The sequence below is a fragment of the Neovison vison genome, chromosome 11 (genome assembly GCF_020171115.1).
Source record: "Neovison vison isolate M4711 chromosome 11, ASM_NN_V1, whole genome shotgun sequence".
Taxonomy (NCBI): domain Eukaryota; kingdom Metazoa; phylum Chordata; class Mammalia; order Carnivora; family Mustelidae; genus Neogale; species Neogale vison.
Window position 1 is genome coordinate 184,624,508 of NC_058101.1, and position 14,325 is coordinate 184,638,832.

A 14,325-nucleotide genomic window follows, 5' to 3' on the forward strand; every position below is an offset into this window, starting at 1 on the left:
ATCATGCTTGCCTGCCCTGTGCACTGTTGAGTTGTTCACTCTACCCTGGAGCCCAACAGCCAGGCTATTGTCATTTTTCTTAGGTTGATGGTCTTTCATTTCTAACCAGAGGCAACTTAGTATTTGTTAGCTCAGCTGTGGGATGAAGAAAGTTGCTCTATTCTTCAGACATGATCTTAGATCTTCATCCTCTTTCTTTTCTGCTGTTCAATACTTCCCTAGGCTGGATAACATCAGCCAATGACATATCTCTGCTAATCATTTAGATGCAATCGAATTTTTAAAAATTAATATTTAAGTGACATTATATTAGTTTCAGGTATATAACAGCCATGATTTGATGTTCATATGTATGTGAAATGATAAATGCAATAGCATTTGAGGAAATGCAGGTTTCCCATCTTTTCTACATAGTAGCAGAATTAAAAGTCCAATACTTTCTTTTACAATACAGCAGGAATTAGCCCAACAGAAGAATTGAGTTTCTCAGCTACATTCTGATGTATTCCCCAGACTAGTTCACCATTTTTTCTTGCTTTAATTAAGCCAGATTCACCTCAGTTTTCCTTCTGGCTAGCTGTATTCCAAATACCAGAGACAATTCCAGGGACAAATCTCTCATCTGTAATTACTACAAATGGATGGTGTATTCTCTCCTCTGCTTCTTTTGCAGGAATTCACAAAATGGGAGTATTTCTTTGGGCCTTTTACACGGAATTCAATTTCTAAATTTACTCCCAGACTGTAGCTGTTCCTCCTGCTCTCTTGATCCCATGAGTTACCTTGTGGCACCTTCTTTTTCCATCCCATTACTTCCTGCCTCCTCCTCTCCAGCATTTTTGTTTTGGTTGCAGTTTACATGAATTCTTTCCCGCCTTTCCTGGTATTAGCCAACATATGTCTCCTGGAAATAAAGGCTGTACTCAAACTCCTCTTTCTGTATAAAAACTTAAGATAGGCTTTTCCTCAAAATAAAAATTGTTACTATATTTAGGCATGATTTTCTTATTTTTAGAATGTTTTAAACTTATTTTTGAATGCTATACACATATATACAGGGCATCTTGCTCCTTTCTTCCTCAAGTTGGTTGCCAGTTTGATGTATGCTTCTGGAAATAGAGTAAATTAAGACTTTTGATCCACTTAAGCACAATTAATGTTTTCCATAGGCCACAGTTTCATAGGCATGTGATTGTCCTTCAGACTTTTGGCCTCCTGTGCCTTCCTCATTAATTGTTTTCCATCAGTAATGCTTGATGTTGTACCCAATGCTGACTCCTTATCCCTGGAAACAGTGTTGTTTATGAAAGCCAAGGACTGCAGTGTTTCCTACTGAGCAACAGGATGGAACCTCAAGAGGACATCTGCTCCCCACAGAGGGTATTCATGGGATTAAGGCCAGTCTGGCTATTTGTCTAATAATTGTTGTCAGGGTTATCTACAACTGGCAGTTCATCCTCATTTACCAGAGTGACAGTGACTTTCATACTTGACTTAGATGGTCCACAACTGTGGGTAAAGGCCATCCTGTCCTCAATCTCTACCTCTCTTCCTTTTCCTTCTTTCCTTCCTTTCTCCCTTCTCCCATCCCTCCCTCCTTCCTTTCTTTTTTTCTTTTCTTTTCTTTCTCTCTTCTCCCTTCCTTCCTCCCTGCCTCCCTCTCTTTCTTTTCTTTTCTTCTCCTCTTCTCTCCTCTCTCCTCACCTTCTCTTCTCTCCCTTTCTTTCTTTCTTTCTTTTTTCTTCTCTCTCTCTCCCTCCCTCCCTTCTTTCCTTTTTTCCTTTATTCCCTTCCTTCTTTCTTCCTCACTACCTCCCTCTCTTCCTTCCTTTCTTCTTTCCTCTCTCTTCCTTCCTCCTTCTTTCCTTCCTTCTTTTAAGAACATTTAGTTTCTTATTTATTTACATATTTATTCATCATTTCACTCTTTCCTTTAATAAATGTCTGCCAAGTACTCTCTGGGAATAGAGATCCAAGCCTATCAGCAAGATGTGAGGTCTAGCTAGCATGCCACAGAAAAACAATATAAAAATGAGCAAATAGGGCACATGACATCAGATAGTGGTAGGTGCTATGAAGAAAAATAAAGCATAGTAGAGACTTGAGGGATGGAAGATGCCTTTTTAAATGAGATGCTTGATGATGCCATCTTGTGTTTCCTACTGCCCTCTTTCCTCTTTTTGGTCCTTTACAAATAGCAGTCTATTCTACCCTCCCCTCCCAGCTGTTGCCCTACCACACCTGTTCTGCTAAGATATTTACTTCGTAATTTGTTCTGTTCTGTTAATATGTATTTTATTTATGTGTACATTTATAATAGCAGTGCTATATATGTAAGATACCTTACTTCTCACTGAGGTGCACTGGGAAAAGCAGAGCCTAAACTGTGACCCTTCACAGGGACATTTAATGCCATAGAAATGTGGAAGCAGAAATCTTTCAAGAGCCAAAGGTCACCACCAAAGACCTTCCTCAGTGAACTGAGATTCTTTTCTTAATGAGCAGCATAGTGTAGGTTTGTTCATTGATCTCCTTCCTGATCACCCCATCTCCTGGCCACACAGCAGCTTCAATAAAGACTCAGGGCTTTTTCTTAAAAATAATACAAAACAGAACACTCCAGAGGTTCTCTGAAAGCTCCCATGGCAGATCACCGCCCTGCAGCCAGCCCACCTTCCCACCGACAGGCCCTGGGCTCCACTAGGGACTCCTCCATTCCCTCCCTCCAGAAGCGTCCAGCTCCAAACCCCCCTCTCTCCAGGCCACTGTCACTTTTGATATTAACTCTTCCGTATTAGTGTTCTTTTGTGGTAATAACTGACTGAAATCTTAGCAGTTTAAAACAACCCTAATTTACCTTTTTGCATTTTGTGCATCAGTAGGTGGGCTTAGCTGAGTTCCCCGCCCTTTTTGATATCTCACAAGCCCCAAATCAAGATGTGGGTGTCATGGGAAGAATCCTCATCCAAGTTCATTCAGTTTGTTGGAATCATTAGAGGTGACTGTGGGGGCTTTGCCACAGGCCCCTTCCATGTCAAAGCCAACTACCTCCCTCTCATGCCTGGGTTCTGCCTTCTTTTAAGGCTAGCAGCAAAAGAAAACTGTGATTTCAAAGAGCAGCACCCCCAGGATGGGATTAAGCTCTCACATCATCTCCATTTTAATTAGCTCAAAATCAACTCTTTAGCAATCCTAGTTTCACTTGCAAAATTGCTTCTGTCTTGTAACCCAGCACAATCATGGACAGACAGGGCATCTCATCCTACATTCAGTCCCTGGGATTAGACTGGGAAATCTCGGGGAACATTTTACAATTCTGCCTACCACTGCTTCTTTTCAACTTATTTCTGATTTTGTTCTTCTAAAATGGAAATTTTTAGTTTTATTGTATTACTAAAACATAACATGTTTTGCTGTAAGAAATGTTCAAATGGAACACAGAGGGATATAAAAAGGTTAAAATCTGTAATCTCACCTTTTAAGGAAACAACCTCTAGGGTTTCTGCTGTGCTTTTTAGGCAAGGTAGCTCTGTTCTGTCAGGGTGCCTGGGACCCCGAACGGAAGTATAAGCCAAGATGGCAGCTGGCGACATGCCAATATGAGCGGTTTAGGAGACAAACAAGTGTCGTCCATTAAGGAAGTCGCTCTCATTGGCTTGAAATGAGTGTGCTCACTGCGTGATCCCTGCATGCCCCCATATGCCTCAATATACTGTCCATGCGCTTTTCACATGTACCTCTCCCTGATTGGCTCGCACAGCCTTTATTACTAGGGCGCTCGCTGAAGGTGGGGAATTTTCCTCCAGAGAGTGTAGAAGAAGGTATGCTGAAATAAAGAGCTCTTAACATCAGTGTGTCGTGCTTCTCTGTGGGCGGAGAACGCACGATACTTGGTGCCGAAACCCGGGATTGACTGATTAAAGGTGAGTAATTCTTAAGGTAAGAAATACAGGAATTAAAAGTAAAAAGAAAGGCAGCCTTAATGTTCGCGGTTGCGACTATCCCGGTACGCGAAAAGCGGCCCAATCTGTAAACGGATACCAGGTACGCGGAAAGCGGCCACTGATAGACTACAAAAAAAAAAAAAAAAAAAAAAAAAAAAAGCCGAAGGTCTTGAGACAAATAATAATGGGGTCAGAGTTATCCAGACTCCAGATGGAGAGACCTTTGAGGGCTTTACTAAAAGCTAATGGGATACCCCTAAAGGCTTCCTCAGCGAGGAGATTTTTACAAACCATAGAGAAGGTCGCCCCTTGGTTCTTAGATGAAGGGCTATTAAATATCTCTCAATGGGAATATTTGGGGGAAGATCTACAAAAGGCTAATGATAAGACCCCCCAGCCACTGGCACCTTAGCCATATGGACTTTTGTAAAAAGCTGTTTAACTACGCCTAAAGAGAAATTTCAGCCCCCTCTAGAGGAAGGGAATGCAATTCTAGAGGAAGTGAAAGAGCAACGGTCGCGCACCCATGTAACAAGCAGCAGCAGCAGCTTGGAAGGGGAACTTTCAGATGAAGAATTAGAGCGTAGGGTGAGGAAATTGTGTATTAAAGATTTTCCCATGCCAACGGCGCCGCCTCCTGCATACAACCCAGAACACGGCATACCCAAGAATGTTCAAAAGTGGAACGGGTTTGACCCTCCCAATTCCTGCTGCTTCCCCGTCTTCGAGGACGCACAAAATCAGAGGTTTCATCAATCACTAGATTTCAAACTAGTTAAGAACTTAAAGGAGGCAGCCAGTACTTACGGTGTTCAGGCTGCATTTCTGTGTCTCTGCTAGAATCCATAGCATCCCTAAATTTAACCCCTCACGATTGGGAAAACATAACCAGAGCTGCCCTTTCAGGAGGTCAGTATTTAATGTGGAAAGCGAGTCATCGCGAATTCTGTCTGGATACTGCTAGACGAAATGCGGCAGCAGGTAATCCTGCATGGAACATAGACATGCTTACTGGACAAGGGCAATATGACAATATACAGGCTCAAAATCTATATCCCCCAGCTGTCTACTTGCAAATTGCTGCAGCAGCAACCAAAGCATGGAAAACCCTACAGGGCGCAGGGGATTTGCAAGGTCAACTATCCAAGGTTATTCAAGGGGCTAATGAGCCTTATGCAGATTTTGTGGATAGACTAATACAAAGTGCAAGCCGTATCTTTGGTGACGCGGAACAGGCCTTGCCGCTAATTAAACAATTAGCCTATGAGCAGGCCAATAAGTGGTATAAAGAGGCTATTCGCCCCTGGAAAAATAAAGACCTAACGACCTACTTAAAGGTCTGCAGAGACATAAATGATTCCACCATACAAGGTCAAGTTTTGGCTCCTGCTATTATTCAGGGGTTTAGCAGAACAAACCAAGCCAAAACACGCCCAGGTGCATGTTATTCATGCGGACAAATGGGACACAAGAAGGCCGATTGCCCAAGCCCAAAACCCACCTTGGGTAAGGAACCAGGGCTTTGTCCCAGATGTAAAAAGGGAAACCATTGGTCTAGTGTATGTCAATCACTCAAAGATAAAGAGGGAAATTATTTAGGCCCCAACCCGAGATTGTCAAAAAATGGGAAGCAGGGCCCAGCCTGGGGCTCTCAGCAAATATACGGGATGATTCAGCAGATCCCTAGGAAATGGTATTCTCTAACCCACAAGGGGGAACACGTAGAGCAACCATAGGAAGTGCAGGATTGGACATCTGTGCCACGTCCCGATTGGTCCTAACCCCAAAATGGGTGTTCAAGCAATAAATTCTGATTGGAATGTACCCATACCAGAAAACTCAGTAGGATTATTATTAGGAAGAAGCTCCACCACCCTAAAAGGTCTCATCATACATCCAGGGGTAATAGATCCCGACTTTAGAGGCAAGGTTAAAATTCTAGTATCCTCACCTAGAGGAATCACTGTCATTTCCCTGGGAGACTGCATCGCTCAAATGCTCATCCTCCCTAGCGATCATGCCAATTGGCCCAGTGGGAGGAGGCTAAGAGGAGACAAAGGCTTTGGTTCTACAGGAGACCCACTCACTTGCTTTACCATGGATTTAGGCAGCCGACCCCTACTGGATCTTACCATAAGGGGAAAAAGATTTAAGGGACTCCTAGATACCGGAGCTGATAAAAGCATCATTAGTTCCACTGACCGGCCAAAAGGCTGGCCACTTGTCACAGCTGACCAAACTCTCCGAGGGCTAGGTATAGCATCCAGCACTGACCAGAGTGCAGCTTCCTTATTATGGAAAGATGATGAAGGGAATACTGGGATCTTCCAACCATATGTTTGCAACTTGCCCATCTCCCTATGGGGAAGGGATATATTACAACAAATGAATGTTAAACTTACTACTGACAAAATTTATCAAGGAACCCCTGTAAAAGAAATGCTAAAAGGCATGGGATACGAGGAGGGAAGAGGCCTAGGAAAAAGACAACAGGGTCATACTCAACCTATCTCCATTCCCACCCCCAAAAATGATACAACCGGACTGGGATTTCCTTAGGGGCCACTGATAAAGATGTCATCCCCATTATATGGAGAGATAATAAGCCTCGCTGGATCCCTCAGTGGCCCCTAACAAAAGAGAAATTAGAGGCTGCACATGCCTTGGTCAAAGAACAACTAACTGCAGGACACCTTCAGCCCTCTACTTCCCCTTGGAACACACCTATCCTTGTCATAAAGAGAAAATCTGAAAAGTGGAGACTATTACATGATCTCAGAGCAATAAATAGCCAGATGCATCCTATGGGTCCCATCCAATGTGGATTGCCTTTAGTTTCCGTGTTGCCAAGAAATTGGCCTACCATCATAGTAGATTTAAAAGATTGCCTTTTCTCCATTCCCTTACACAAGAATGATTGTTGGAGATTTGCCTTTACTCTACCTGCTATAAATCATTCCCAGCCCGATCAAAGATATGAATGGACAGTGTTGCCCCAGGGGATGACTAACAGTCCTACATTGTGTCAAATTTATGTAGATAAAGCCCTATGTTCCACCCGAGAAACTTTTACAGGACTAATAATCTATCATTATATGGATGATATCCTTCTATGTCATCAAGATACAATAATTTTACAAAATGCTTTATGCCACATGACCAAAGAATTAAGTGCATGGGGCCTTGCCATAGCTCCAGAAAAGATACAAATGGGAGAATTACAAAATTATCTGGGGACAAAATTATCCGCTACCACGGTTCGCCCCTTAAAACTTACTATTAGAGTTGATCAACTAACAACCTTAAACGATTTCCAAAAATTACTAGGAGACATAAACTGGATCAGGCCCTACCTTAGATTATCTACAGGTGAGTTAAAACCTCTATTTAATATTCTCAAAGGAGACCCAGATTTAAACTCAAAAAGACCCCTAACACCAGAGGCTAGACAGACTATATTGATTTGATCCAAACCAGGTTGGAGTCCTGCCAGGTGGTCCACTGCGATACAAGTCAACCTTTGCTATTAATCGTCCTCCCAGAACCTCATAGTCCTTCAGGCGTTATATGGCAGGACGGCCCACTACAAAGTATCCATTTAGCAAGTTCACCTGCAAGAATGTTACAACCTTACCCTCTGGCCGTGTCGCAACTTCTATTTAAGGGTATAGAAGCCTGCATGTCCGCCTTCGGTAGGCAGCCAGCCACCATTATCACACCATATACTGCAGACCAAATTAAATGGCTCACAAATAATAGCTCAGATTGGGCCATCCTTTACTGCACCACTATCGCAAATTTTGACAATCATTACCCAAAACATTCTTGGCTCCAATTTTGCAAGAATACCCCCATCATCTTCCCTAAAATAACAAGACATACCCCCATACATAACTGTCCAACCGTCTTCACTGATGGGTCAAAAAATGGAGTCGGTTCGGTTTACATAGATGGACACACTCACACCACCATCATACAGTCCTCATCTGCTCAAGTCTCTGAATTAGCTGCAGTAATTCTAGCCTTTAAATTATTAGATAAGACACCATTTAACCTGCTTACAGATAGTAATTATGTTGTCAACTCGCTAGCTGTATTAGAGACTGTACCGTACATCTCCCCACAATCTGTCATAGCCCCCTATTTCTCCACTTTACAAACATTAATTCTCAGCTGCTCCCAACCATTTTTCATAGGACACATTAGAGCTCACACTAATCTACCCGGGCCCCTAACTAAAGGCAATAGTATAGCAGACATGGCCACTAAAAGTACCTTTATCCTCTCAATCCAAGATCAGGCAAAACTCTTTCATGAGAGATTCCATGTTAATTCCACCACCCTAACAAGAAAATTTCAAATACCAAAGATCATTGCTAGACAAATAGTCAAGGACTGCCAACACTGTGCACCTCTCATACCTGTTCAATCATTTGGAGTTAACCCTCGGGGTCTCTTACCCAATCATATTTGGCAAATGGCCGTCACTCATATACCAGAGTTTGGAAATCTTAAATATGTCCACGTTTCAGTTGATACTAGTTCAGGGGTTATCATAGCCACTCCCCTGGCTGGAGAAAAGGTAAGTAATGTTATTCAGCATTGTTTACATGCATTCGCTTGTTGGGGTTTCCCAAAAACCATTAAAACATAATGGACCAGCATATACCTCCAAAGCTTTTAAAAATTTTGCCGACATATTTGGCATACAATTAATAACTGGTATCCCCTATAACCCACAAGGCCAAGGAATCATAGAAAGGACCCATCTTACCTTAAAAAATTGTTTAATAAAACAAAAAGGGGGAATAGGGGCATCCTTCAGATCCCCAAAAGACAAACTTAACCTAATCCTTTTTATTTTAAATTTTTTAACTTTGGATAATGATGGGCGCTCAGCCGCTGATCGTCATTACTCCCCAAATCAAACACCACAACAATGGGCGCGATGGAAAGATATCCTCACGGGAGAATGGAAGGGCCCAGATCCTGTGTTAAGATGGGCCCAAGGGTCTATTTGTGTTTTTCCACAGGACCGCCAAACACCTATTTGGGTACCAGAACGACTGACACGAGTGGCAAAAGATGCAGACCCTGCTCCTAGCGATAAACCTCCTGACGCTGATGAATGCAGCCCTGGAAACGAATGAAGATGCAAGCCACCAGCTATGGGCCATAGTTAAGGCCTGGCCTTTTCCCCTGCCTGTGGCAAATACTTCTCGCCTGTTACCCTTTATATTTAGTACTAACGCTACCTCTGAATGGCCTACATTACCCTTTGACCCTACTACTGCTCCTAACAACTTCTCAAAAATCTTTCTTCCTGGGAGTCTTTGTTTTGTTACCCACCATCTTGCCTCGCTGTAATTCAAAGGTCATGTGGCCCCTACCTGGACAGGATGCCAAAGCAGACTCTTCCCAGTATGCGTTTCCACAAACTGTCACTTCACCTTCTCACCTAAACTTGTTACCTTCACTAATTCTTCTTTCCATGGATATAACTATACCTATGGAAACCCTACCATGGCCGCGCATGCCAATCCTTTTGACTCCTGGCTACTCTGCAACTCTGGAGGTGCATGCACCCAGCTTAATGCCTTGGCCTTCCTAAATGGGGGCAGTTTCAAAAGCTGCAATTATACATACAACATCAGCACTAGTAGCTTTGAAACTAATGTAAAAGTAAATTGCTCAAATGGTAAACATTTCATTCGGCCCTACTCCAGTATGTGTTTGGACCCTATTCATTTTTATTCTATCCAATTATTCAAGGGTCTGCACAATTCAAATTGTACAGAAAACAATGATACATGCCTTTTGTCTAGCTGCTGGAATAGTTCCACAATCGCTCGCATCCCTACCTACCTTCCTTTTCCGGTGCAGGTGTATAATCAGGAATTAGCAGTAATACTCAGAGAAAAGAAAGACTTTGGAATCACTGCTGCCATCGTCACAGCGATAGCAGTGGCTGCCACCTCAGCAGCAACTGCCAGAGCAGCCCTGGCACTCTCCGTGCCAACTGCCCAAGCACTCAATAACCTCACTAGTTCCACAATGACGGCCCTCTCAACACAAGCTGCCATCAATCAACACCTTCATAGAGGCATCATGTTACTGAGTCAACGAGTGGACCTCCTACAAGAACAAATGGACGTTGTCACAGAGATCCTCACTTCCATCTGTGTATCCACAATGACTGGACTCTGTATCACCAGCACACGATTCACCAATCTATCTCGAGCAGCCAACATTTCCAAACACCTTGGACTTTTGCTTAATGGATCTTGGACTTTTGAGTTTGACAATCTTACGTGAACCCTGCAGCAGGAAATATCTTCCCTTAATACCTCAAGGGTTGATATAGCTAGAGCTACAGATCTTGTATCTTGGATTGCAAATGTTACTGGATTTGCTAAACAATGGGCAGGTTTGGGGGCTTTATTCATATCGTTTGGTTTAGGATTGTTATTCTTAACCCGCCTAGTCATAGGCCTAAGAGCATCAGCTCGCAGAGACCGCATTATTTTCCAGCAAGCCATGTCCGCTTTAGAAATAGGTGGTTCCCCTCAAATTTGGCTTAGTATGCTAGACCGGTAGTCAATGACGGGTAATGAAGGAGGTGACCATATACCAACCTGAGACAGAAGCTGTAGCATGCTCTACAGTCTTTGATGACGGGTAAGGATATGAGTCGACCCCTCAACCTAAGACAGGCACGGTCTCTTGCCACTTCATAAAACAAAAAAGGGGGAGCTGTCAGGGTGCCTGGGACACCGAATGGAAGTATAAGCCAAGATGGCGGCTGGCGACATGCCAATACGAGCGGTTTAGGAGACAAACAAGTGTCGTCCATTAAGGAAGTCTCTCTCATTGGCTTGAAATGAGTGTGCTCACTGCGTGATCCCTGCATGCCCCCATATGCCTCAATATACTGTCCATGCGCTTTTCACATGTACCTCTCCCTGATTGGCTCGCACAGCCTTTATTACTAGGGCGCTCGCTGAAGGCGGGGAATTTTCCTCCGGAGAGTGTAGAAGAAGGTACGCTGAAATAAAGAGCTCTTAACATCAGTGTGTCGTGCTTCTCTGCGGGCGGAGAACGCGCGATACTGTTCCTCTCATCTTTTGTTGTTGTTGTTGAGGCTGGTAACAGATGAGAGCCCAAGCTGAAATTCTTTTATATTTTATATTTATTTTATGTTCTTTTATATTTATATCTTTTATATTAAATTCTTCTATATTAGGGCATTTGGGTGGCTCAATGGGTTAAAGCCTCTTCCTTGGGTTCAGGTCATGATCCCAGGGTCCTGGGATTGAGCCTTGCATTGGGCTTTCTGCTCAGCAGGGAGACTGCTTCCTCCTTTCTCTCTGCCTGCCTCTCTGCCTACTTGTGATCTCTGTCTGTCAAATAAATAAATAAAATCTTTAAAAAAAATTCTTTTATATTGCGCAAGGCAGAGGGGTTTTTTGTTGATTACTGGTGTACTAGTTGATACCCTGAATCTACAAGGTGGTACAGCGGGCATATTTGAAATATGCTACTTCGTTACAGCCAGAAAATATTTTACCAGCAACATTATGCTACATTTTTAATAAACACGTTTTTGCATTGCAGTAATATGCATAAAATATTTATGTAAGAATCAACTCCCTACGAATCTGATTTACTAGTCAGAATGATGTACTATAATTTTGAGGGTTAGGAAACAAAGGAGATTTAGTGGGCAAGTGATTATGGTCTTCAAATAGTTTAAGAAGTACACACAATGGGGGGCATCATGTTACCTGATTTCAAGCTTTACTACAAAGCTGTGATCACCAAGACAGCATGGTATTGGCATAAAAACAGACACATAGACCAGTGGAACAGAGTAGAGAGCCCAGATATGGACCCTCAACTCTATGGTCTATGTTTCGACAAAATAGGGAAAAATATACAGTAGAAAAAAGACAGTCTCTTCAATAAATGGTGCTGGGAAAACTGGGCAGCTATATGTAGAAGAATGAAACTGGACCATTCTCTCACACCATACACAAAGATAAACTCAAAATGGATAAAAGACCTCAATGTGAGACAGGAATTCATCAGAATCCTGGAGGAGAACATAGGCAGTAATCTCTTCGATATCAGCCACAGCAACTTCTTTCAAGATATGTCTCCAAAGGCAAAGGAAACAAAAGCGAAAATGAACTTTTGGGACTTGATCAAAATCAAAACTTCTGCACAGCAAAGGAAACAGTCAAGAAAACAAAGAGGCAACCCACGGAATGGGAGAAGATATTTGCAAATGACAGTACAGACAAAAGGTTGATATCCAGGATCTATAATGAACTCCTCAAACTCAACCCACACAAAACAGACAATCATATCAAAAAATGGGCAGAAGATATGGACAGACACTTCTCCAATCAAGACATACAAATGGCTATCAGACACATGAAAAAATGTTCGTCATCACTAGCCATCAGCGAGATTCAAATTAAAACCACATTGAGATATCACCTTATACCAGTTAGAATGGCCAAAATTAGCAAGGCAGGAAACAACATGTGTTGGAGAGGATGTGGAGAAAAGGGAACCCTCTTCCACTGTTGGTGGGAATGCAAGTTGGTGCAGTCTCTTTGGAGAACAGTGTGGAGATTCCTCAAGAAATTAAAAATAGAACTTCCCTATGACCCTGCCATTGCACTCCTGGGTATTTACCCCAAAGATACAGATGTAGTGAAAAGAAGGGCCATCTGTACCCCAATGTTTATAGCAGCAATGGCCACAGTTGCCAAACTGTGGAAAGAACCAAGATGTCCTTCAACGGACGAATGGATAAGGAAGATGTGGTCCATATACACTATGGAGTATTATGCCTCCATCAGAAAGGATGAATACCCAACTTTTTTTTTTTTAAGATTTTATTTATTTATTTGACAGAGAGAAATCACAAGTAGATGGAGAGGCAGGCAGAGAGAGAGAGAGAGGGAAGCAGGCTCCCTGCTGAGCAGAGAGCCCGATGCGGGACTCGATCCCAGGACCCTGAGATCATGACCTGAGCCGAAGGCAGCAGCTTAACCCACTGAGCCACCCAGGCGCCCTGAATGCCCAACTTTTGTAGCAACATGGACGGGACTGGAAGAGATTATGCTGAGTGAAATAAGTCAAGCAAAGAGAGTCAATTATCATATGGTTTCACTTATTTGTGGAGCATAACAAATAGCATGGAGGTCATGGGGAGATAGAGAGGAGAAGTGAGTTGGGGGAAATTGGAAGGGGAGGTGAACCATGAGAGACTATGGACTCTGAAAAACTTTTTGAGGGTTTTGAAGGGGCGGGGGGTGGGAGGTCGGGGTACCAGGTGGTGGGTATTATAGAGGGCACCGATTACATAGAGCACTGGATGTGGTACAAAAACAATGAATACTGTTATGCTGAAAATAAATTTAAAAAAATAAAAAAAAAAGAAATAAAAAAAAGAAGTACACACAAAAAAGAGAATAAATTATTTTGTATGGATAGGATAGAAGTTGCCACCCAGGATAGAAGGATAGAAGTTGCCACCCAGGTACCTCAGTTGATTTAGTGTCTGACTCTTGATTTTGGCTCAGGTCATGATCTTAGGGTCATGAGATTGAGTCCTGCATTGGGCTCTGTGCTGAGCGTGGAGCCTGCGTAAGGATTCTTTCTCCTTCTTCCTCTGCCCCTCCACTCACCTGACTCCACACACAGGCTAAATAAATAAATAAGTAAATTTTAAAATATTAAAGTAGTTGCAAGAAGGTGCATTTCAGTATATAATGAGACTTTTTATTAAAAATAAAATAGAGGGTCACCTGGGTGGCTCAGTGGGTTAAAGCCTCTGCCTTCGGCTCAGGTCATGATCCCAGAGTCCTGGGATCGAGCCCCACATCGGGCTCTCTGCTCAGCAGGGAGCCTGCTCCCCTCCCCGCCACGTCTCTGCCTGCTTGTCATCTCTGTCTGTCAAATAAACAAATAAAATCTTTAAAAAAATAAAATAGAAAAGGAACAGATTTCTAGGAAAATGTATTTTTTTTTCCAGATGAGGCATCCTGACAAAGAAGTCTAAATTCTACTAGGAGTGCTATATATAGCAGGTTTCTGCTTACTTCATCTGAAAAGGACCAGATAATAAACTTTTTCTGCTTTGTAGGCCATACTGTCACAACTACTTAACTCTGTAGTTATAGAATGAAAGCAAGTATAGGTAATTATATGAATGAATGGGCGTGGCTGTGTTCTAATAAAACTTTATTTATAAAAACAGTCACCAGTCCACTTTTGGTCTGTGAACTGTGGTTTGTCAACTCCTGCTATATATCATTTCCTAAACTGGGTGTGAGAAGGACCTAATCATCCTCCAGTTCCCTTCCAC